Source organism: Vombatus ursinus, unplaced genomic scaffold, assembly GCF_900497805.2.
Source record: "Vombatus ursinus unplaced genomic scaffold, bare-nosed wombat genome assembly UNPS02014841.1, whole genome shotgun sequence".
NCBI classification, from domain to species: Eukaryota; Metazoa; Chordata; class Mammalia; order Diprotodontia; family Vombatidae; genus Vombatus; species Vombatus ursinus.
The window spans coordinates 23809813-23834113 of record NW_020954619.1 but is presented as its reverse complement, the minus strand read 5'-3'; the positions used below and the strand labels follow the sequence as shown (position 1 = coordinate 23834113).

At 36.8% G+C, this 24301-nt stretch overlaps 2 protein-coding genes and 1 pseudogene across 6 annotated transcripts in view; 2 read left to right on the top strand and 1 right to left on the bottom strand.

Annotated features, from left to right (window-relative positions):
• The window catches only part of MCPH1 (microcephalin 1), a 330808-nt gene that overhangs the window by 123834 nt on the left and 182673 nt on the right, over positions 1 to 24301 (top strand). The gene's annotated exons all lie outside the window — the stretch shown is intronic.
• Positions 1 to 24301, bottom strand: part of ANGPT2 (angiopoietin 2) — a 149970-nt gene that overhangs the window by 46757 nt on the left and 78912 nt on the right. The window lies entirely within an intron of this gene.
• LOC114026617 lies at positions 16846 to 17625 on the top strand (annotated as a pseudogene).

The following is a 24301-nucleotide window of genomic DNA, read 5'->3' as shown; positions in this document are numbered from 1 at the left end:
ACTTTCTGTTCTTTCAAATTGATTTTATTATTTTTTTCTAGCCCTATAAAATAATTCTTTGGTAACTTGACTTGTATGGCACTGCATAAGTAAATTAGTTTAAGTAGAGTTGTCATTTTTATTGCATTGGCTCAGCTTACTCATGAGCAATGAATATTTCTCCAGTTGTTTAGATCTGTCTTTATTTGTTTGAAGAGTGTTTTGTAATTGTGTTCACATAGTCCTTGAATTTTCTTGGCATGTAGACTTCCAAATATTTTATGTCTGCAGTTATTTAAAATGGAATTTCTCTTTCTAGTGCTTGTTGCTAGATTTTATTGGTAATATATAAAAATGTTTATGATTTATATGGGTTTAATTTACATCCTGTAACTTTTCTGAAGTTGTTAATTGTTTCAACTAGTATTTTTGCTTGATTCTATAGGGTTTTCTAAGTGTACTATGCAGTCTTCTGCAAAATGTGATATTTTTACTTCCTCGTTGCCTATTTTTATTACTTCAGTTTTTTTCTTTGTTTTATAGCTATAGCTAGCATTTCTAATGCGATATTAAATAACAGCGGTGATAATGGTCATCCTTACTTCACTCCTGACCTTATAGGGAAGGCTTCTAGCTTATTTTCATTACTGATAATGTTTGATCTTGGTTTTAGATAGATACTACTTATCATCTTAAAAAGGCTTCACTTATTCCTATGCTTTCTAGTGTTTGTTTTGGGTTTGTTGTTGTTTTTTTTGTAGAGATGGATATTTTATTTTGTCAAAAGGTTTTTTTCCTGCATCTATTGATGTAATCATATGATTTTTGTTGTTTCTTATTATTGAGATGGTCTGTCATGTTTAGTTTTCCTAATATTGAACCAGACCTATATTCCTGGTATAAAGCTCATCTGGTCATGTTGTATGATCTTTGTGATATTGTTTTAATCTCCTTGGTAGTGTTTTATTTAAAATTTTTTCATCAGTGTTCATTGGAAAAATTGGCCTGTAGTTTCTTTTTCTGTTTTGGCTTTTCCTGGTTTAGGTCTCAAAACCATACTTGTATCATAAAGAAATTTGGTAGAACTCCTTCTTTACATATTTTTTCAAACAGTTTATGTAGTATTGGGATTAATTGTTCCTTAAATACTTGGTAGAAATTTGCTTGTAAATCTGTCTGGTCCTGGCCCAGGTTATGAAGGGTTTTAAATATCAATAAGAGGAATTTATATTAATCCTAGAGGCAGTAGCCACTGGAGTATATTGAGTAGAGAGAATGTCATAGGCAGACCTATAATTTAGGAAAATCACTTTTGCAGCTGAGTGGAGGATAGACTGGAGTAGGAAAGGTTTGAGGTAGAGGAATTAATCAATTAAAAGGCTATTATAGTAGTTCAGATGAGTAGTGATAAAGGTTCATACATTAGATGTTACTGTTGGGGTAACAGTAACATCTAATGTTGGGGTTTCATGGTATGTTATTGGGATCGTCTTGAAAGAATTCACAAACTCAGACCATGTCCAACCCAAGCAAAGGCATTTATTGAGAGTAACGCCTCTCAGAAAGTGGGCTGAATTCCAAGAAGGAACCAGCACTTATAAGAGCAAGATGGGGATTTTTATGGGGCAAAAGATGCAATTGCATCATTACAGAATATATGAATATTAAAATATAGGAGGGTTTGTTAAGGGATTAGGCAATAGAGGAGGGCTCCTGGCCTTGGTGTGCATGTGACTACCTACAATACATACAGAAAAACCCTTTTGGGGGGCATTAATATATGATAATAATATTATAATAAGCCTCTCTACATCATAAGTTCACCTAACGGACATGCTATTACTGTGTAGGCACCTACTTAGGGAAAGTCCCTTCTATTGTTTTGGGGTTCACATTCTGCTTAGGCATCCTGGTGGTGCTGCTTTCTGATTGTCTGGTCCTGTCTGAGATTAGATAGGGAAGTGGTTGAGTGCGTGGACATACTGTTGTTTCTGTGAGAAATATGAGGATTGGTTCTGGGGGCAGTGGCTAGTTAGAGGCAGTGGCTAGGATTCCATCACATGGACACACCTTCTGTTCTAGTGAGGCATATTTGGAATATTGGGTCTGGGGGTCTGTGGTATGGTTAAAGCCAGATTGTGTGGTCAAATGAGGACATGCCTGCTATTCAGTGAGGCCCATAAGGAAGTTAGAATATTGGGGCTGGGGGCAGCTTTTTTAGGATTCCATAATTTCTTTCTGAAAAATAACCAAGTACAAAGAGAATTTATGAATTCAAGCCTTCCACTCCATATTTCATTGTACATTTATGGCTTTGTTTTAAAACCGTATAAAATGTATACCTTTATTTTTAAATTGGACTTGCCTCAAAACAGGTCTACTTTATGTGTTAAAGGAGAGCATTAGAATTACTCTTTCTAGAAAATATGTTTTACTTATATTATGATAATTACACGTGAAAGAGAATATGCTCAGGGAGTTGATATGAATTGCATCACTTGAGCATTTTTTAAGAATGTTCTTTTTTTTTTAAACTGGCTTTCCAGACTTAAGCATATTGTTTGCATTTCTGAACACTAATATCTGTATCACAGGTAGTGTAAATAACACTATTATTATGGATTGTGAGGTGAGACTGCAGAGAAATATACTGTTTTCTATATTTGAATACCGTATATTTGCATATGTGTAATTTACTGACTATTACTTGTTTCATGTTTTTCCATGATTCTAGATCCCATTTAAATTGCATAGGAGTTTTGAATTCATATATTTGATACTTGAGTGTTTTTTGGTTTTTTGGGGTTTTTTTGGTCAGGCAATGGAATTAAGTGACTTGCCCAGGGTCACACAGCTAGTAAGTGTTATGTGTCTGAGGCCGGATTTGAATTCAGCTCCCTCCTGAATCCAGGGCCAGTGCTCTATCCACTGCGCCACCTAGCTGCCCCACTTGAGTCTTTTTTAATGAAGTTTGTTACTAATTTTGCTCTATTATGCTTCATTTTATTCTTTCTAAGAATGGACACTATACTGGGGCTTCTTCTGCTTCTATACAACTTTACTTGGAAATCTCATCAGTTCTCATGGATTTAATTATCATCTCTGTGTTGATTATTCTCAAATCTACCTATCCTGCCTCACCCCTGCTGACCTTCAGTCTCATAACTACTGCTTTTCAGGCATCTTGAACTGAATGTCCATCTATCTTAAGCTCAACATGTTCAAAATTGAACCCATTTTCTTTTCCTCCCAAAGTCTCCCTTTGCTTCTATCATTCCCCATTGCTTTGGACAGTAAAACCATCCTCCTGGTCCCCAAGACTTACAATCTAGGTGTTATCCTCAACTCTTCACTGTCTCACCTTCCATATGCAATCTGTTGCGAAGGCCTGTTGGTTTCACCTTTGCAACATTTCTCAAATGCTCTCCCTTCCCTCCTGTGACACAGCTACCACTCTGACATACTCTCATCACCTCATGCTTGGACTACTGCAATAGCCTCCTGGTGGGTCTGCTTCCCTCAAGTCTCTCTACATTCCAATTCATCCTCCCTCCACTTGTCATTTTCCTAAAGTGTGGGTCTGACCTTGTCACTTCTCTACTTAATAAGCCTTAGTGACTTTTTCTTGCCTCCAGAATCAAATACAAAATGCCCTGTTTGGCATTCAAAAACCTGCATAACTTAACCACTTCATACCCCTTACTTTTCAAGTTTTCTTACACTTTATTCTTCACCACATGCTCTTCAATCCAGTGACATTGACTTCCTTGCTGATCTTAGAACAAGACACTCCATCTCTTGGACCCAAACAATCTTTCTAGCTGTCACCCAGGCCTGGAATGCTCTCCTTCTCCTCTTTTCCTCCTGGTTTCTCTAACTTCCTTCAAGTCCCAACTAAAATCCCATCTTCTACAGAAAAGCCTTTCCCATCCCCTCCTACTTCTAGTGTCTTCCTTCTTTTAATTATTTCCTATTTACCATACATATAGCTTGTTTGTAGATATTTGTTTGCTTGTTGTCTCAACCATTATATTATGAGCTCTTTGAAGGCAAATACTGTCTTTTGCCTCATTTTGTATCCTCAGTGCTTAGCATACAGCTTGGCACGTTGTTCAGTTGTTTCATTCATTTCTGACTCCTTGTGAACCCATTTGGGGTTTTCTTAGCAGAGATGCTGGAATGGTTTGCCATTTACTTCTCCAGTTAATCTTACAGATGAGGAAACTGAGGCAGAGTTAATTGACTTGCCCAGGGTCACACAGCTAGTAAGCATCTGAGGCTGGATTTGAACTAAGGTCTTCCTGACTTCAGGCCCAACATTCTATGCACTGTGCCTTGGAAGCTTTGATTATATAAAGAATTCAGAGAAAAGAAAGAGACCAGATGATTATGGGGTCAAGATTCAGAGAATGAGGGGCTAGAGTAAACAGAAAGTGAATATGGATAATGATGAGAGTGAGAAAAACCATTTTTGGAAAGGGACACAAAAATGAATTTAAAAACTAAAGAACCAGACAAACTGAAGGGGAGGAGAGGAAGAGATGAGCTACTTGACTGAGAGGAAAAAATGGGGAAAAAATATATAACCAGATAAAAGCAGGGTAGATGAGCTAATAAACAAAACCCTAAAGGGAAAGAGGTAACAAATAAGAAAAGAGGATAAGGACGGAGGGGAAGAGAGCCAATGGAAATAGGATCATCTTTTAAAAAGATTAAAGTGACTGAAAGAATATAATTCTGTGTTTATAGCAGAAGAAAAAATATTTAGAGATGGAGAAAAATATAAATCTAACTCATAACTTTAAATGTTAATGGATTTAACAATCCAATAAAATCAAAAAGAGTGACAGAATGGATAAGAAAGTAAGACTCTATAATCTGTTGCTTACAAGAAGCCCATTTAGGGAAAAAAAAAAGACACACAAAAAAGGAGATGGAAGAAAATTTACTGTACATCAAGTGAGTCCAACAAAGCAGGAGTTTGTCAGACAAAAGAAAAAACAAACATTCAAAAAATAAAAAGGGACAAAGAAGGAAACTGTTATTTTGATAAGTCTAGCAGAAAGATAAGCGAAAGGTAAAATGTAGAACTAAACAAATTTCTGGAGAAACTAGAGTTAAAAGACTTATGACGTCTTCTAAATGGAATAGAAAATGGATATCCACATTTCTCTGCACCATTAATATGCTACAGTTTACTTAGTCATTCCCCAGTCAATAGGCATTCATCTAGTGCTACTATAAATATTTTGGTATATATGGAAGCCTTTTTTGTTTCTCAGTGACCTCACGATGGTCTGTGCCCAGTGGTAGAATCTCTGAATCAAAGGGTAGAGACATTTTAGTCACCAACTGAAAACTATTACATTGATTACTATACATTAACATTACTATACATTAACATTAATTAAGGTCTTTCCTCTCTACTCACACAGTCAAAACCCAAGTTCAGGCCCTCATCACCTCTAACTCAAACAATTGCAGTCTTCCCATAGATCTCCCATCCTCAGGTCTCTCCCTACTTTAATCCATTCTCCACTTAGCTGTCAAAATGATTTTCCTATGGAGCAGATCTTCTCATGTCACCCTCCCCTACTCTGTAGCTCCAATGGTTCTTTAGGAACACATATAAGGGCTTCTGTTGGCATTTAAAGCTAGGCCCCTCCTACCTTTCCAGTGTTTATACTTTGCTCTTCTCCTTTAACTCTACAATCCAGTAACTAGCTTACTTTCTATTGTCCCTAACATAGAACACTCCATTCCCTGTCTTTATCTTTCATTCCTGAAATGCTCTCCAACCTCCTTTTCACTTCTTTTGGACATAATATGTCAGAAAGAGAATTTGTCTATTCTGTTAAGCCCAGCTCTCTTCCAAACTCCTATTTCTGTTGAAGGTACCACTATTCTTCCAGTATCCTAGATATTTAAAATTTGGCATTATCCTCTCCCTCACCCACCTATCCAGATATTTTCCTCTGTACCTCCACATCTCTCACATCTGATCCCTCTCTAACCTCATAGCCACCTCCTTAGAAAAGCCTTTATCACCTCTCACCTATATTATTGAAATGGTCTCCTATTTGATCTCCCTACCTTGAGTTTCTCCTCACTTCAAACTACCCTCCTTGCTTTTGCCAAAATGATTTTCCTTAAACACTGATCTGACCACGTCATTATTCTGCTCAGTAAGCTCTATTGTCTTCTTATTGCCTCTTTACTCAAATATAAACTACCCCTTTTGGCTTTTAAAACCTTTCACTACCTAGCCTCAAGTTATCTTTCCAATTTTCTTCCTCTTACTGAATTCAGCAATCCTTCCAAACTGACTTTCTCTTGAATCCCCACGCATGACACTTCCATCTTCCATCTCTGCCACTGCACTGATCTTTCCTCTAGCCTAGAATTGACATCCTCCTCACTTCTACATTATACATCCTTTTCTTTCTTCAAAACATATCTCAAGCATCACCTTCTACATGAAGCCTTTCCTAATCCCCTCAACTGCTGATACCTTCACTCTCAAACTACCTAATATTCAACTATTTTGTGTTTATGTGTATTTATTCTCTTCATACTTATTCTGTATATGCTTTTACATATGTATATGTAGATATATAAGTATATTTACATATACATGTGTGTCTTTTTTGTTTATTTCCTTATAATATGAGCTCCTTGTGAGTAGGAATTATTTCATTTATTATATTTTTTCTCTCCAGCACCTAGGACAATGCCTAGAACATAATGGGTGCTTAATAAATTAATGTTGATTGATTGGTTAGTTTCCCTGGCTTCCTTGAAGGCTTATTTCAAATCTCACTTTCTGCAGGAAATCTTTCCTGATCCCATTGGCTGCTAATGCTTTACCCTCTGAGATTATTTTTTTATCTATTTTATATGCATATTTTATGTACCTTTTTTTTTTTTTACATGTTGCCTTCCCCATTCGAATGTTAACTGTTTGAGGGCAGGGACTATTTTCTCTTTTCTTTGCATATCCAGTGCTTAGAATAATGCCTGGGACATAGTAAATGTTTAACAAATGCTTGTTGACTGATTTGTAGATTTCAAATATGCTGGAGATTGCATGTATTATGTATGTGTGTATTATGATACTTTACTGTCTTACTAAATGTTTAGTAGCACTTTATTTGTTAGTTCTGCCCTTGTATTCTTGAGACAAGATACTCCCTTGTCCCAATCTCCCACTTCCAAAATTATAGCAGTATAGTAGAGATTGTGACTCTCTCTGGAGAGCTACCTTGAGGTAAGTAGGCCTTTTAAAGACAGATTCATGCACCTGTTATTTTATTTATTTGTTTCAGTTTATGTAATAAAACAAGCATTTCCATAACATAATAAAAAAGATGATTGCATATGAAACTGCAAATCTATTATGTACAACTTACTATTCCTTATCATGTAAATTTCTTTTTTTCTTTTTTTTTTCTTCCCTTCTCCTTCCCCCCTAGAGATGGCTACCATTAGACACAAAGAGGTATATATATGTAAAATTATTTCATACATACTCCTATTTATCAGTTCTTTCTCTGGATGCAAATAGTATTTTTCCCATATATCCTTTATTATTAATTTGGGTATTTATAATAGTCAAAATGACTTATTCACCCAAAGTCATTTTTAAAACAATATTACTGTTACTCTATATAATGTTCTCTTGGTTCTGCTTATTTCACTATTCATTTTTTTGTACAAGGATTTCCATGTTTTTCTAAGATCATTGAGCTCATCATTTCTTATAGCCCAGTAATATTCTATCACAATCATATACCACAACTTGTTCAACCATTCCCAATTGATGGGCATCCCTGTAATTTCCAGTTCTTTGCCACCACAAAGAGAACTGCTATAAACATTTCAAAACATATAAGTTCTTTTCATTCTTCCTTAATCATATTTGTAAATAGACCTCATAGTGGTATTGCTGGGTCAAAAGGTATAGGCAGTTTAATAACTCTTTGGACATAATTCCAGATTGCTCTCCAAAATGGTTGGATCAGTTCAGAATTCCACCAACAATGAAATAGTGTCCCAATTTTTCCATATTCCCTCTGACATTTGTCACTTTCCCCTTTAATTATTTTAGCCAGTGTGGTAGGTGTAAAATGATATGCTACTGTCACTTTTGTCAAATAACCATAAGCAATAAGTGCAGCCACTCATATGTAATACTCAGATTCCCTTCTGTTCTTTTTGGCCCACGTTCCACCATACATTTCTACTCCAGCATCCCTCTGGAAAATTATTAATTGGACCTTCCTCTTTTCCTTTTCAAACCCTAACACCAAGGCCTTAGAGTACCACAGTTTCACATTGAACTACCCCTCCCAACTCACCAAAGTAGCCATGATCTTACTAATTAGCTCCCTCTCACCACTTGTGCCATAGGAGCGTGGGACCTTTCAGAATGAGGGACAATAGTCAAAGGTGATAGACTTGTGGAACAGTCCATCCTAGTCTCATAATACAAACTTCATACCATAACTTAGATCTCTACTATTGTTTTAGGAACAGGTTCAGTAGTTCCTAGGGAAGAGAATATGATAGGACAAAAGAAGGAAAAAGGGTCTAGATACATGTACTGGACCATCTTCCCATCTTCTGCCTACTTCAGTTACTAGGAGGAATTTTTATGTTTCCTATCTTTAGTAGAGGCAGTGTATGTGGTATAGTAATTGATAGAGAACCCAAGAAGACTTGGATTCAATTCTTACCTGTGACACATAGTAGCTATGTGACATAAGATAAGTCACTTAATCTCTTAGTGTTCTAGGCAACTTTCTAAGACTATACATCACGTAGAAGGTGTAATCCTTCATTAGTAGAGGTAAGTTCCTCATCAAGGAATTCCCTACACCAATGAAATCACAGATCCACTCCCTATCCTTTCCTTTTGTGTGAATGACACAAGTTGTCAACTCAGCATGGAGAAAGGCCATGATAGAAGCCTATGTGGATCTTCAAGAATCAACTATTTTGAATCTAATAAATAAATTAGCATACAAACTCCAAGGTAGCATTTTCTACTGTTTTCATTCAGATAATATTGAAGTCTGACATACCAATATAATTTTATAGTAAGGATTAACAAATCATAGAATTTAAGTGTGGTAAAGGACCTTAGTAGCTATCTCATCCATCTCATATCCAAAAGAAAACCACGTTATAATATACCCAACAAGTGTCACTCGGTCTTTGTTTGCATATCCCCAGTGAAGAGGAATGCATTACCTATTGAGGCAGGCAGTCTGTTCTACTTTGGATCAACTCTAATTATTAGGAAGTTTGACATCAAGCCTAAGCTTGCCTTTTTATAACCTCCATCAGTTGCTTGTAGTTCTTTCCTGTGGTACCAAATGCAACAAATATAGTCCTTCTTCCAAATGACACTCCTTCAGATCTTTGAAGATGGGTCTCTTGTTGTCCCTGAATCTTTTCTCAAGAATGAATGTTTTCCAGTTCCTTCAGTGTATTCCCCAGTGATAGGCCTAGGAGCTCATCAACACAACCATCATCCTTGGGTCAGCATGTCAACACTTTTTATCAACAAGCAGTGTGGGGGGATTCTTAAAATATGCTTCTTGGCCAGGATTAAAAGTCATCCTCCAAGAGAAACAATACTAGGCATATTTATATTTCAGGGTTTCTGCTGAATTCTCTGGAAGTTACTTGGAAAGGAGAACTCCAGCAGTGCTTCCCAATCCTGTGGTTTACATGTGGTTCAGTTATGCATGTTGAAAAGTTAAAATTATGGTGTCTTTTAAACAATTCAGTTTTAGCCTCAATTGTTGTTTTCATGAATGATGTTGGTAATTTTCATGTGCTTACAGCAGTTTGTGCTTCTAATATTCAGTGTATTGTTTTCAACAGAGGGAATAATTTGTGTTTCTACTTCGTGAGTAAATTGGCAGCTACTCACAAATTCAAAACCCTAACCAGAGTTTATTTTCTGTTCATAAAGAGCAGGAAGTCACACAGCAGTATAAAAATAAATTAGTTTGACCAGGGTGGCACCTTTGGTATGTATTTTTTCTGTTTCTTAAATAAAAATGAGGCTTGGTGTTAGACAAAAAAAAGTTTAAAGGGAAATGTTACAGTCGTCAAGTCTTTGAATAATAGAGAAAACTATTCTCTCTATGTTATTTTGTCCTTTTGATTTTCTCATGTTTTAATACAATTATACTTTTCATTTATTTATTAGAGCCCCCTTCTCTTTGTCAGTCATGCCATAATAACCTGAGTTCATAGGTGTTTTCTGTGAGAATCCCCCATTTTTCAGGTGACTACTGGATACATAGATAAGGGTCTTTGAGACAGGAAGCATCATCGAGTTGTGAAAAGGGTATGAATTTGGATTCAGAGTAGCTGTTTAAATGCCAACTATGCTAAATCCACCTATGTGACATTAGATAAGTAACTTAACTCTTTAAGTCTCACTTTTCTCATCTATAAAATGACATGGTTACTATAAGATGATTTCTCTGGCCCTGAATTCCATTAGGGATTCTCTAATTATTTTCTGTTTTTAAATGGTTTCTCTTATGCATTTTTGCCCACAGTGCCTAACGTAGTGCCCACTTAAAAAAATGCTTGTTGATTGAATACTTCCTTCTAGACCCTGCCAACCTAGAAATCAGTTAAGTATGTATAGGACAGAGGATATGTTTTTCCCCATGCCTTTCACACTTCTTACTCCCCTTCCCTTTCCTCTACCAAAAGAGACATGTGTACATCAAACCTCAAGATTACCTGAGCTCATCCACTAAGCTATGTTGCTCAATGCTACCTCCAACTCCATGCCTTTTTTTTTTCTCCTATCCATCTGAAATCTCTAAGCCTCCTAGGTCATGTTTATTTTCCTGTCTGTTTGATTATCCTTTTTCAACCTTCTGAAAAAAGTCACTAGACCCCTAAACTTCATTGAGCCCGTGACAGTCTCCAAAGAAAGCAGATCTTGACTTCTATTCTTCGTGATTCTCTAAATGTTGGGTATCCTATGTCCTTCTTAAAACTTAGCAATCCTAAGTTCTTAGTAGTTAAGAAACAAGGTTAAATGATTTGCCCAGAGTCTCACAGCTAGTAAGTGTCTGAGGCCAGATTTGAATTCAGGAAAATGAGTCTTTCTCACTCCTGGCCCAGCACTCTATTCACCTAGCTGCCCCCAAAATAACATTAGCTAACATTTATATAGTGCTTTAAGATTTGCAAAATACTTTATATGTTATCTCATTTGAGCCTGAGTCAAGTGTTATTATACCCATTGAATCTGAGAAAGATAAAATAACTTGCCCAGGATCACATACCTAGTGTTTGAGATAGAATTTGAAGTCAGGTCTTTCTGACTTCAAGTCTAGGGCTCTATCCACCAAGCTGTAAATATAGATTGTATGGAGGGGAGTAGTTTAAGATAATGCTGAAAGGGCAGATTGAAGTCAGATTGTGGAGGCCTTGAATATCAAAATAATTTTTAATCCCAGAGCCTCTTTTCTTTCATCTGATGAACTGAAAATGTTGTATAAAAGTGATTCAGAGACTCAACAAAAGTCCATAATAACAGCAAGGAATAGTTACTGCATTTATGAGTCCATGATTAATATATGATTACTCTGGAGTTGAAGGTAGGAGAAATATTTATTTCAACTCCTAGAAAAAGTACTATAAAACAGTTCTAGTCCTTAATAGTTTTAGCATTTCGTTAGTTTTCTATGTTGACAATAGTAATTTCTACTTTGTTTTCTTGAAAGAAAGTGATTTTTCCTTTATTTTAGTTGCTTTGGAACATTTTACACTTATTTTTTGTTTTGATTTTGATTAAGAATAAAGCAAGCCAGGTTGTTGATAAAGATGTCAGAACTTTACGTTTTGGTGCTATACTGAGTTGCTAAGTAACTGATCATTGCTTGATATTTATAAAGTTACTGTTTTTAAGTTATTAAGCAGATTTAAAACATAAATATCAACCATTTCCATTAGAGTCACATAAAATGGATGGATTACAACAAGTAGCATAATTTATCTGTCCTCCCTTTACAGAAAAACAAACAAAAAACCCCTTATGATCCCTGATTGTTTTTCCCTCTTTCCTCACTTTGGCATTATCATAGTTTCAACAATCCTTTCTTCATTTATCAGTTTTATGTCTCTGAACAAAAATTCGTTATTATTGATTCTTCACTAATCACCTCTTCATGGCATTATTCATTCTTATTGATGGGCTTCTGAAGTTATCTGATCCATTCAATAACAGTATCACCTCTGATAGCAGTGATAGTAGCTAATCAGAATGAAAATATTAACATTGTAGGCTCTATCAAAATTTTATTTGTCCATTTTCTGACTACTTTAGCTTGAGGGAAGACACTCATTTGTATTACTGTAAAAGTATTATAGGTGTAATAGAAAGAGAATCAGAAGACTTATATTCTGTGGAAAACTGCAGCTATAAGCAGTGTGATATGTGTCCCTTGTCTGTAAAGTGAGAATTGGACTAAATGGATTTTTAGGGGTTCTTCCAACTCTTAGCTTATAATCCTATGGTCTTTCATAATTCTTAAACTCTCTTCCAACAGTGAAATTTTATTCTCTAAAGCAATGTTGTCAAACTCAAATAGAAATTTGAGAAAATGCCACTAAAGCATACATAAAGATCCCTACAGGCTACACAGTTTTAAAATGTAATGTTATCTATGTTTATTGTGGTTTTTTTTTGTTAAATATTTCCCAATTACATTTTTTTTGCAAGGCCACCAGGGTTAAGTGACCTGCCCACGGTCACATACTAGTAAGTGTCAAGTATCTAAGGCCGGATTTGAACTCAGGTCCTTCTGACTCCAGGGCCAGTGCTCTGTTCACTGTGCCACCTAATTGCCTCTCCCAATTACATTTTAATCTGGTTTGGGCCACACTTGGAAGTTTTATAGGCTACATGCAGGCTGCATGTAGGCTACATGTTTGACCCTTCTGCTCTGAAAGACCAAGCATTCCATTTTTATTAGCTATGATGGCAAAAACAAAATTATAGACTTTCCAAAAAAGCAGTTGAAGAGTAAATATCTCAGTGAAACCAAACTTCTTCCCAGTATGTTTTTATCTTCTACATCTTAAAATTTTGCTTATAGGCACATCCTGGTTGCTTAAGGGGATACCCTTTGCTTTCAGAGGTTATTATTTTATCACTTTCAAAACTACACTAAAATGAAATTATAAACAGATAGGATAATTGCTTATAATGGGTGTTTGAATTTGGAAGAAAATCACTTGATATAATAATTAAAAACTATATCCTAATATTATGGGAAATCTTAGAAAAACCGAAGGAATGGTCTGTAGTACAGATCTTATTCCCTTTAAAGTTCTGCCAGTTCAAGTGATCTCTTTGAACGAATTATAATTATAGATTTGTTTAAGTTGTTCAGGATAAAAATACTGTATTATTTTGTTATTAGAAAATATACCACTTGGCAATCCTGAATCTTTTCCTGAAGGCATTTAAATCAATCTTATAATAGCTATTATCACCACAGCTATTTTTCAGGATTGAGTTCCCAACAGGTGTACTCATAGACAAGGCCCTTGTTATCCCCAAGATAAGAGGTCTTTACAGTGAATTAAGAAATATGGAAATTGGCATTTCCAGTATAGTAACAGCTTAGGCTAATGCCCTGATGTAAAGATTTAAAATGTTAAGTTTAGTTAAACTAGAATTAAAATATTCTTTTGTTTTTTTTTTTAAGAAATTCTTTTATGTGGAGATTGTTATGAAAAACTTTTGGGTCCTTGAATATCCTAAAGAAAAAACAGAATTGAGACAGTTACTCCTCCTCATCATCCTCATCATCATCATCATAATCAGTTTTTGTTTATACTTATATCCTTCAAACATCCAGAATGCAAAAAATTTGGCAACAGTGAAAGGTTGCTGAATGCATGACCAAAAATTAATTCAAATCAAACATGTAATGGATACAAGGTGGTTCTGGCAGCACTTGCCCATGTTGCATCACACAGCCTCACTGCAGCCTTGGTTCTAAACACAAAGCATGCATACTTTGCAATGTGCATGGCCTCCGAAACTCAAAGAGCGGTCATGAGTAGAAAAAGTTTAAGAAGCCCTCATCTATACAGTGTTCTTTTGGTTCTACTCATTTCACTCTTCGCTTTTTCATACAAGTCTTTCCATGTTTTTCTAAAATCAGCCTGCTCATCATTTCTTACAGCACAGCAGTATTCCATCACAATCATATACCATAGTTTGTTTAACCATTCCCCAATTGATGTCTTCTAAATTTCAGCTAGAATAGAATCAGCACCCAGTGCTTTGTCACACAAAAGGAGCCTAATGGCATTCAAAATGGTTTCTTCATTTGGAAGTTCAGCTAGAGAGGGATTGACTTCAGCTTTGGTTGATGGCAGTCTGGTTGAGAATGCTATGGAGGTATTCAGCCCATCTCTTCAGGATTATGTACTTATCATTCGTCAATGTGGCTTGGTGAGCACTGAGTAGTTGAGATGAACAATAGGTCTTTAGTCCATAAATAGCCTTCAGGGCTCATAGTAGCACTTTGGATAGTTATTATCTCCATAAAACTGAATTCATCTTCCTTCTTACTGAGCCAAGAATCCTACATCTCTGTAAGCTTCACTTGCACTTTACTCTGGAGGAGTTAAACACTGCCTTTTTAGAGACAGACAAACTATCCTACTGGGAAAACCTGTGGAGTTCTCTTTTTTTTGTTTAGCAGATTTTCATCAAACCAATATTAATGTCTGCAAGTGTTCTGGACCAGAGGAGTAAATGGGATGCAGTATACCAAATCTCTGAAAGCTACCCACTCCTTTTCTGCTTCACTGTTTCCAACTGTGTGTTGGCTCAGCTTTTCCCCCAGGTTAGCAACAAATTGTTCACACTCAGAAAAGCACTCTGATCTGTTGATATTAAGTCTTCTGGTGGTCATCTTGCCTTGGGGTCGCCACTTTTGTTGAATGCCAGTGTTTAACTTGGTGAGGATATCTATGAACAGTCCAACATTCCACGCCACACCTTGCCTTTGTCACTCTCACATCCTGTCTTTCTCTTCTCTTTACAATGACATAGTCTATTAAATGCCAGTGTTTGCTTTGTGCAACCACAAAATTTTCTTACATTTAGGTAAATAAAAGACAGTGTTGGTGATGAGAAGGTAATGAGATGCAGGTCTTTAGTAGTAAATGGACCATTGCTGTTGCTGTTTCCTACTCCATTCCTCCCAAGGACTACCTTCCTTGTCTGATAATCTGTGCTTACTCTAGCATTAAAGTCACCCAGAATTATAAGCTTGTCCTCTTTCAGCACATTGATGATAAGGATTTCCAGGTCTTCAAAATTATTTACTTTGACCTCATCAGAGTTTGTCATGGTAGGAGTATACACACTGATGATGGTGGCGTGGTACTTTCCTGCAAGTAGCAATCACATTGTAATGAGCCTGTCATTCACTCTTTTTGGGAGGCATACAAGCTTGTTGACTAAATTAGTTTTGATTTTGAAACCTAAGCCAGCTTCATGGTGGTCCCCATCGCTGTGACCTCTCCAGAAAAACATGTATCCAGCTCTGACTTTGGTAAGCTGGCCTTCATTTGCCAGCCTTGTTTTCCTTAGGGCTATTTGGATGCAATACTGGCTGAGTTCTCTCACAAGAGCTATTCATCTTTCAAGTCTACTGGATTTCTTCTGTAGTTGTTGATAAGTGTGTGCACATTTCATGTACCAATTGTGAATGGAATCTTCTTTGCAAAAGTTTTTGTACATATTTTTTTTGTGTTTTGACTGCAAGGTGGGATCCCCACCTATGGCAGTAAGTAGACCAGAGTTTGGTGAAGGAGACAATTTTTAGGGCGCCTTTTTTTAGCCCTTTCCTTGGGCCAGTAGGTAAGCAGAGTGATCCTTAAAAAAGGCTGCTAAGTCGCTCAGAGGGCTGCCAAATCCTACTGTTGCTTCAGTCCAGTGAGAAGATGACCATATAGCCTGGGCTCTGTGTGTGACTTTAGCTCCCAGTGTATCCATAACTGCCTCTTTGTCACTCACCTGTCACCAGAGGACTTTGAGGTATGTAAAAATGGTAAAATGGTAGGGGTGATGTATTTTGACTCATGTATAAATTGGATTTAAATGAGGCAGAATTGAGTGAGATTGTCATTGGATTCCAGTGACAAGACAAAAGTCAAAAACACTGGCAGTGGCTTGGGCTGTAGTGGATGACCTTGGTGTCTTTGATGTCTAACCAACTTTTAAACACTCCACAGTGCCTACTTCAGTTGCCTTCATGGCATTTGGAACATTTTGTTCTCACCTACCATTCTGCTTGGGAAAATCTTTACATGCTTGGGGTGGGCACTTCCCTAACTCACTGATGGGATTGAGGCTCCTCAATTACCCACAGCCTGCCAAAATGTTTTTCCAGGGTATGGACCTCACTCTCATGTGAACTGGTCAAAGGAACGAAGAACACCCACAGACGCTGAAAATTGGGCACAGAACTACATTTTATTAAACAGGGAAATAGGGTTGGGTAAGGGCAAAAGGGGGAAATTAGAGAATGGGTAGATTAAAGGAGGGATTGTTGTATAGTTATTTCAGTAATGTACTACTCTTTGTGACCCCATTTGAGGTTTTCTTGGTAAAGATCCTAGAGCGGGTTTGCCATTTTCCTTCTCCAGATCATTTCACGGGTAAGGAAATTGAGGCAAACAGGGTTAAGTGACTGCCCAGGTTCATGTGGCTAGTAAGTGTCTGAGAACAGATTTGAATTCAGATCTTCATGACTCCAGGTTTAGTGCTGTATCCACTGTACCACCTAGCTGCCCCAAAGGAAGAATTAGCCCTCACCAAAAGAAACTCTTAAGTATATCCAAAAATAGCTATAGCTCTTTTTTGAGGTGGCAAAAAATAGGAATCTGAAGGGTGCCCATAATATGGGGAATGGTTGAACAATTTGTGGTATTTAGATGCAATGAAATACTTATGCTTACTGAAAGAAATGATTAAAGGGCTATCTTCTTTGTTCTGTAGGCATCTTTTTTGCTTTGCCCTTTGCTCCCTGAGAATGTACATCTGTACTAGGTTTGTTTCTACCCCTGCCCTTGTGAAGAGCAGCCTTCAGCTACTGAGACAACCTTTGTCTGCAGTGGTGCTTAAAAAAAATGAGCAGAGGTTCAAACAGATGAACATCCTGGCAGCTTTAGGTCCCCTAACCTCACTTGTTCCTGGATGTGGCTAGTGCCATTCAAGGGACACTGACATAACAGCCAAGTTCATTGGATTTGGGGCAGCCACTGTTGATGTGGCTGGCTCTGAAGCTGAATTCAGGACTGTATTTGTAATTCTCATTATTGATTATGCCATGAACCCCTCTCTGAAGCAGCAGCTCTTCTATGCTATGCCTGGCTTTTGCCCTTTGTCAAAAGCCTTGGGGCTTTTCTTCCTGATAGTGGGCTTTCCCTTCCTCTTCACCATGTGAAGGAGCTGTTTCTACTCTCCAATGTTCGTTCTTCTCCTGGGCCTTCTTTGTCTCATCTGCACTGTGAGTACCTCTCTTTCTATGTCCTCTGGCAGCCCTAGGGAAAGCTAAATAAATACTATAGGAATAAACTGGAGAGACAGACAGAGAGACATAGAGGCATGAACAAAGAAACAGAAGAAGAAGTAGAAGAGGAAGGAAAAAAAGAAGGAAAGGAGGGAGGGAGGAAAAGAGGAAAGAAATGATGAAAGGGTTGGTTTCAGAGAAACCTAGAAAGTATGAACTGATGCAGAATGAAATGAACAGAATCAGAAGAACAATTTATAAATTGACAAAAATATAGTAAAGACAAACAACCTTGAAAGAATTAAGAACTCTGAACAGTATGATAACCAACCATGATTCCACAGGAGTAATGATTAACTACCCACCTCCCGAGAGAGGGTAAAGGATTCAGAGTACAGAATAAAATACACTTATTTTGGACATGACCAGTGTGAAAATTTGTTTTAATTATAAAAGTTTGTAATGAGGGTTTTGGTGTGAGAGAGATAAGGTAGATTTTTGCTGCTTGAAAAAAAAATATGTAATTTTAATAATAAAATGACCACAGCTTAGTTGTTAAGGTTTTTTAATACTTAAGCAACTATTTAAGGAGTTTTCCCAGGATAGTCTTCTTAATTTCTTACCTAGTTGCACTTTTTTGGGTCTCATGCTCTCAGAAATGTCAATATCCTGCAAGATCACATCAATCCTTAAACTCACACCACCTCAGTTCCCCCTGCCCTTTGGAGGTCTCCTTCCCTCTGGTTGGAAAGGGTATAGTGTAGACAGTGGAGAGCTCCTCGTAGATCCTCCACTTAAGAGGAATGCACAGGGCAGCTACCTTTACCATTTCGCAGCCAGCTGAACTCCTCTGGGCTTCATCATGCCCAACCCTGCCCCCAGCCCCACCCCCAAACACACTCCCTGCTTTTCAGCTTCTTTTTGTGTACTGTCTTTCCCTCATTTGATTGTGAGCTCCTTGGGGACAAAGATTGTCTTTTGTCTTTCTTTTAATCCTCATACCTTAGCGCAGTGCCTGGCACATAGTAGATACTTAGTAAATGTTTATTGACTGAGAAGGAAGGAAAAATGTATTTTAAGTGCCTACTCTGTGCCATCCAATGCGATAATTGCTTTACAAACATTTTCTCATTTGATCCTCGCAACAAATTTCTGAAGCAATGCTATTATATGCACACTTTACAATTGAGAAAATTGTGCCAGAGGTTAAGTTAGTTGCTCAGGACCACACATCTAGTAAGTGTCTGAGGCCATACTTCTTTTTTTAATGACTGCAAACCCATCTCTTTATCCACTGTGACACCTTGAAGCTAATGCTTAACTAGAGTCTTCCAGAGGAAACAAAATGGTTAGTGTCTGAGAGAAGAAACCAGAAATCTGGGCAGTAGACAGCGATTAGTAAAATAAAAGTATATTCTATGTTATGGAATTTAGGTGCAAAGAGAGATCTTCAAATGACTGAGAGAAGTTATTGGTCAGAGAGATACTTCTCAAAAAGCCTTTACTGAGACAAAAATCATCCTGATTCTAAAAGAAGAAGTCATATCTCTTAGAGAATTAGACAAAATAATCCTAATCTAGAATTATAAATGTCTTGCTAGACTAACTTCATTTCCCTTTTTGACAGGGTGATAGATTCTGACAAGTCATTAGAGGGCTAAAAAAGGGAATATTGTATTGTGTATCTAGATTTCTGCAAAGCTTTTGTCAGAGACTCTAGTACTCTCCTTGTGGGTAAGATGGTTTGGGTTTGCTAGGTAATAGTACATCTATCTGTAACTGTTTTAATTGCCATGAGTAGTCATCATTAAAGGATGTAATATCAAATTGGAAGAAGCTCCCTAGTGATGTGCCTCAAGGGTCTATGTGTGGTCTGCTACTGTTCATGATTTTTTTATCAGTGGGTTGAATAAAGACACAGGTAATAAGGTTATTAAATTTGCAAACGACTAAGCTGAGAGGGATAATTTACATCTTACATGACAGCAAAAGTAACTAGAAAGATATCAGGGTGGAATAGTAGGCCAAAACTAATAAGATGAAATATTATAGGCATAAACTCAAGTTCTATTCTTAGGTTCAGATAAATCAACTTCACAAGGTAGCATGAGGGAGGCATCACTAAACTACAGTTTGGATGAAAAATGATCAAGGCATTTTTGGTGGAGTGCAAGCTCCATATGAGATAATAACAGAACTTTGTCACTTTGTCACTATATGATCTTTGGCTGTATTAAAAGAAGGCATAGTGTCCAGAACAAGGGAAATAATAGTCTTTTTGTGTTCTGCTACATTTAGACTACATTTAGAATGATAGTACAGTCTCTATTTCTGTGTCTGTAGTCTAGCAAAGAAACTACAAACAACTAGTAGAAATGAAAATAGAGACCTTACCCTTCTGCCATGAATTTTTATGGGTTATTTTGTATTTCAGGTTATAGAACACATGTATAGCTACTAGCTAGAGCAGGGAGAGAAATATTACAATTTTTAAGGGGATGGATGAAGAGGGGTCTGTTCAATTAATATCCTTCTTAGAATGACTTAAGTATTTTTTCCCTAGGTGAAAAAAACAACAGAATGTTAGTTATTATTAGAAATTACTATGATAAGAATGCTCTTAAAATAAAAACAGAACTCTATGCCACATATCTGGTGGTGGCCACCATGGTTAGAGAGGCAAGTAAATTTAAAGTTTTTTTCCTTGATAACCTAACTACCAAAGTTTGACTTTCTTTTCTTTTCTTTTCTTTCATAGTAGTCGTCATCGGATACATGGCATCGAGTTCTATTTTTATTTTAAAAACCTTCTAGAAAAAATACAATTGTGGCTTCTTATCGTAGTAATTACTAATATTAGCTAACATTTATGTAACCCTTAATGTATACTAGGCATTGTGCTAAGAGCTTCATAATTATCATCTCTTTTGATCTTCACAACAACCGTGGGAGGTTAAATGCTATTATTATCACATTTTATATATGAGGAAACTAGGCAAATGGAGGTTAATAACTTACCTAGTGTCACACAGCTAGTAAGTGTCTTAAGGCTGTATTTGAACTCTGGTATTCTCGACTCCAGGCTCAGCACTCTATCCACTTCATTACCTAGCTGCCCCTAAAGAATATCATTCATAACATAAGGACTTATTAAAGAGAAATATTAACAACTTTTCAGGGTTTATTGGTTTAAGTACCTAAAATCTGAGGGAAGACTAGCAAATTGAGTATTATCATCCTTAATAATCTCCAGTGGTTCATTATTACCTTTAAAATCACATAAATTTATCTCTTTGGCATATAAAATCCTTTATAAATTGACCCTTTCCTACCTTTCTAGTCCTCTTACATTTTACCGCTCTCCACTTATAATTTTTTACATGCTGTCTTGTCCATTAGAATATGGGTTCCTTGAGAACGAAGACAGTGTTTTTGCCTTTCTTTATAGCTCCAGTAATTAATATAGTACCTGGCTTTTAGTAAGTGGTTAATAAGTACTTGTTGATTGACTGATTAGCTCAGTCAATAAGAGCATAGTATCATAGAATTTATAGTTGGATGTGACTTTAAAGATAACTTAATATAGCCACTGATTTTATAGGTGAACAAATAGGTATAGAGAAATTAACTACTTTTCCAAGGGTTACATGAGTGGTGAGTAATAGAGCCAAATTCTAACCCAAATACTTTGACTTCAAAGCTTTGGTTCTTTTTCTGAGAAGAACTAAAAGTGTACTTATTTGGTTTCTAGTAGCAGAAATTGGGTATTTTATTTAGAATTTTCACTTTCTGATTATATATAAATTCCTAATGAGAATTATCTCTCATTGTTATTGCACTTGATCCATAAAATACATCTGGCAAAGCATTTATTCTATTGTTCATCTGTTTTATAATACATATGGTGTCCCAAAAATCTTGGTGCAGTTTTAAGCTACTGAAGCTTAAGACTTTTGAAACAGGTTCTATAGTAGGGATAAACATCCACAGCACAACCTAAAATAGTTGAAACATAACTATGTTTCATCTAAACTGTCTGCATCATTCTAAAAAAAGATTAAATACCTCCCCCCAATCTAAACGTGTTTTACTTGTAAAATAAAGGAATAAAGTAAACTTTGAAAATACTATGAAATTGACCAGATTCTCATGGCTAGATCCATGATTATAGACTTCAAACTGTCAAAATTAATTAAGGGATTAAAAATTATGCTACTCCAGAACCAAGTGTATTAAAAGGTCTTTCAAATGAGTTAAGTTGTTTGAAATATTTCCATTTTCATACTACACTGAATGTTCATCAATGGATCAACGCTAGACTGTTTTAATTATTTTTTTCTGACAGCCTGTTTCAAAATCCATTATTGGAAAATATCTTTTTTTTATTTATCCCCCTTTATTTTGATCCCTTTTTTAAAAAAACTCCACTTCTGTTCATACTTAGGCATAAAGTTTATTCTATATGGTTTTCAACTAGTCTTAAACTACTTTGCAGTTAGACCCTAGTTATTTTGAATGGCACATACTCTCAGAGTGGGGAAGAGGCCTCAGAACCCATTTTGTTCAACCTGTATATAGGTAGATATAGATATATAGATACCAATACAGGAATCTTCTCTACAACATTGCCAACACATTATCTGACTGTCACCTCACATGATATTTATACTTCCAATACCTCCCGTTACACTTTTGGATGGTCATTAAACAAGACCTGAGGGGCAGCTAGGTGGCACAGTGGATAGGGCCCTGGCCTTGGAGTCAGGAGGACCTGAGCTCAAATCTGGCCTCAGACATATGATACTCACTAGCTGTGTGACTCTAGGCAAGTCACTTAACTCCAATTGCCTCGCGCCAAAAAAACAAAAACAAAACCCAAGACCTGAGCGTTCCAAGTTGTTGTTGTTTACTTATTTTAAGCTGTGTCAAAGTCTTTATGACCCCTTTTGGGATTTTCTTGGCAGATACCATATCGGTTTGCTATTTCCTTCTCCAGCTCATTTTATAGATTAGGAAACTGAAGCACACAGGATTAAATGACTTTCCTAGGGTCACACAGCCTACTAAGTGTCTGAGGCCAGATTTGAACTCAGGAAGATGAGTCTTCCTGACTCCAGACCCCAGACTCTATTCCCTGCACCACCTAGCTGCCCCAAAGAATTAGACAGATGCCACTAATTGTCTTTTAGATAGAGCTCCTTTACTTCTTTGATCACTTCTCACTTTTCTTTGCTGACCTATCTTCCATATCACAGTCTCTAATTGTTAGTATGCCCAGGGTTCTGTCCCAGGCTTTTCATTCTCCTTATGTATTCTCATTTGATGATTTCATCAGTTCCATAAATGAAAATTGATGGCTTAATTATCATCTTTATGATGATGACTCATAGAGTTATATATCCAATCCCAATGTTCTTAGATCCAGTTCCATAGACATTTACCTCAAATTCAACATGTTTAAAATAGAACTCAATATCCTTTCTGCCAAAACTATCTCTTCTTCTGGACCTATTTCCATGTGGTACCACTTTCCTTTCTACCACCCAGGTTCTGAACTTCATTGTCATCCTTGACTTTTCATTCTAATTCACCCCACATAGCCAATCACTTGCCAAATTTTGTCATTTCTATCTCCGCATTTCTTGTATAAGTGCTCTGCTCTCCACTTAGAGGGTCTCTTTCCTCATTTAAGTCATCATTGACTCTCATCTAGACTATTATATAGCCTTCTAATTAATCTCCCTTCCTGAACCTTACCTCAAGTCTGTCATCTACATAGCTGCCAAGGGGCCGCTAGGTGGTGCAGTGTATAGAGCACCGGCCCTGGAGCCAGGAGGACCTGAATTCAAATCTGATCTCAGAGACATGATACTTACTAGCTGTGTGACTCTAGGCGAGTCACTTAACCCCAATTGCCTCACCAAAAACAAACAAACAAACAAACCCACATAGCTGCCTAAGTGATTTGCTTAAAGTATGTCTAACCAAGTCACCACTGTAGTCAGTTAACTCCAGTGACTTACTGTAATTTCCGTGATCAAATATAAACTCCTGTTTAGAACTTAAAGCACTTTACAACCAAATCTCATCCTTCCTCTCCAGGCTTATTGCATATTATGCTACATATTTGACATTCTAGCCAAACTGGCCTTGCTCTTCCTCATACATCTCCTGTTTCTGTGCCTTTGCAGTGACTGTCCTCCTCCATCCCCAAATTGTTCTCCTTCCTTATTTCTACCTTTTTCAAATCCTCTTGTTTCCTTCAAAACTTTACTCAAGCATCGCATTCAGCATGAGAACTTTCCTGATCTCCTTAGCGGTTAGTGCCCTCCTTCCCTGCCCCAACTAGGTTACCTTATATTTATGTATATGCTGTCTTCCCATTTATGTATATGCTGTCTTCCCCATTAGCATAATAATCTCTTTGAAGACAGGAGATATTTCATGTTTGTCCTTGTGTCCCTTGCACCTGGAGTAAATGCTTAGAATACAATAGGCATTTAAATGCTAATTGATTCATTGATTGAGTCATTCATTCATTTTTTTATGGTTTGCTATGTACAGAGCATTGTATGAGATGCTTAGAGAAAAAATTTTTAAAAATAACACATAACATCAAAGGATCATAAACTTAAAGCTAGAAGTGACCTTAGAGGCCATCAAGTCCAATAACTTTATTTTAGCAATGAGGAAACTGAGGTACAAGGAAGATAAGGAACTTGTCCAGGATCAGACATTTC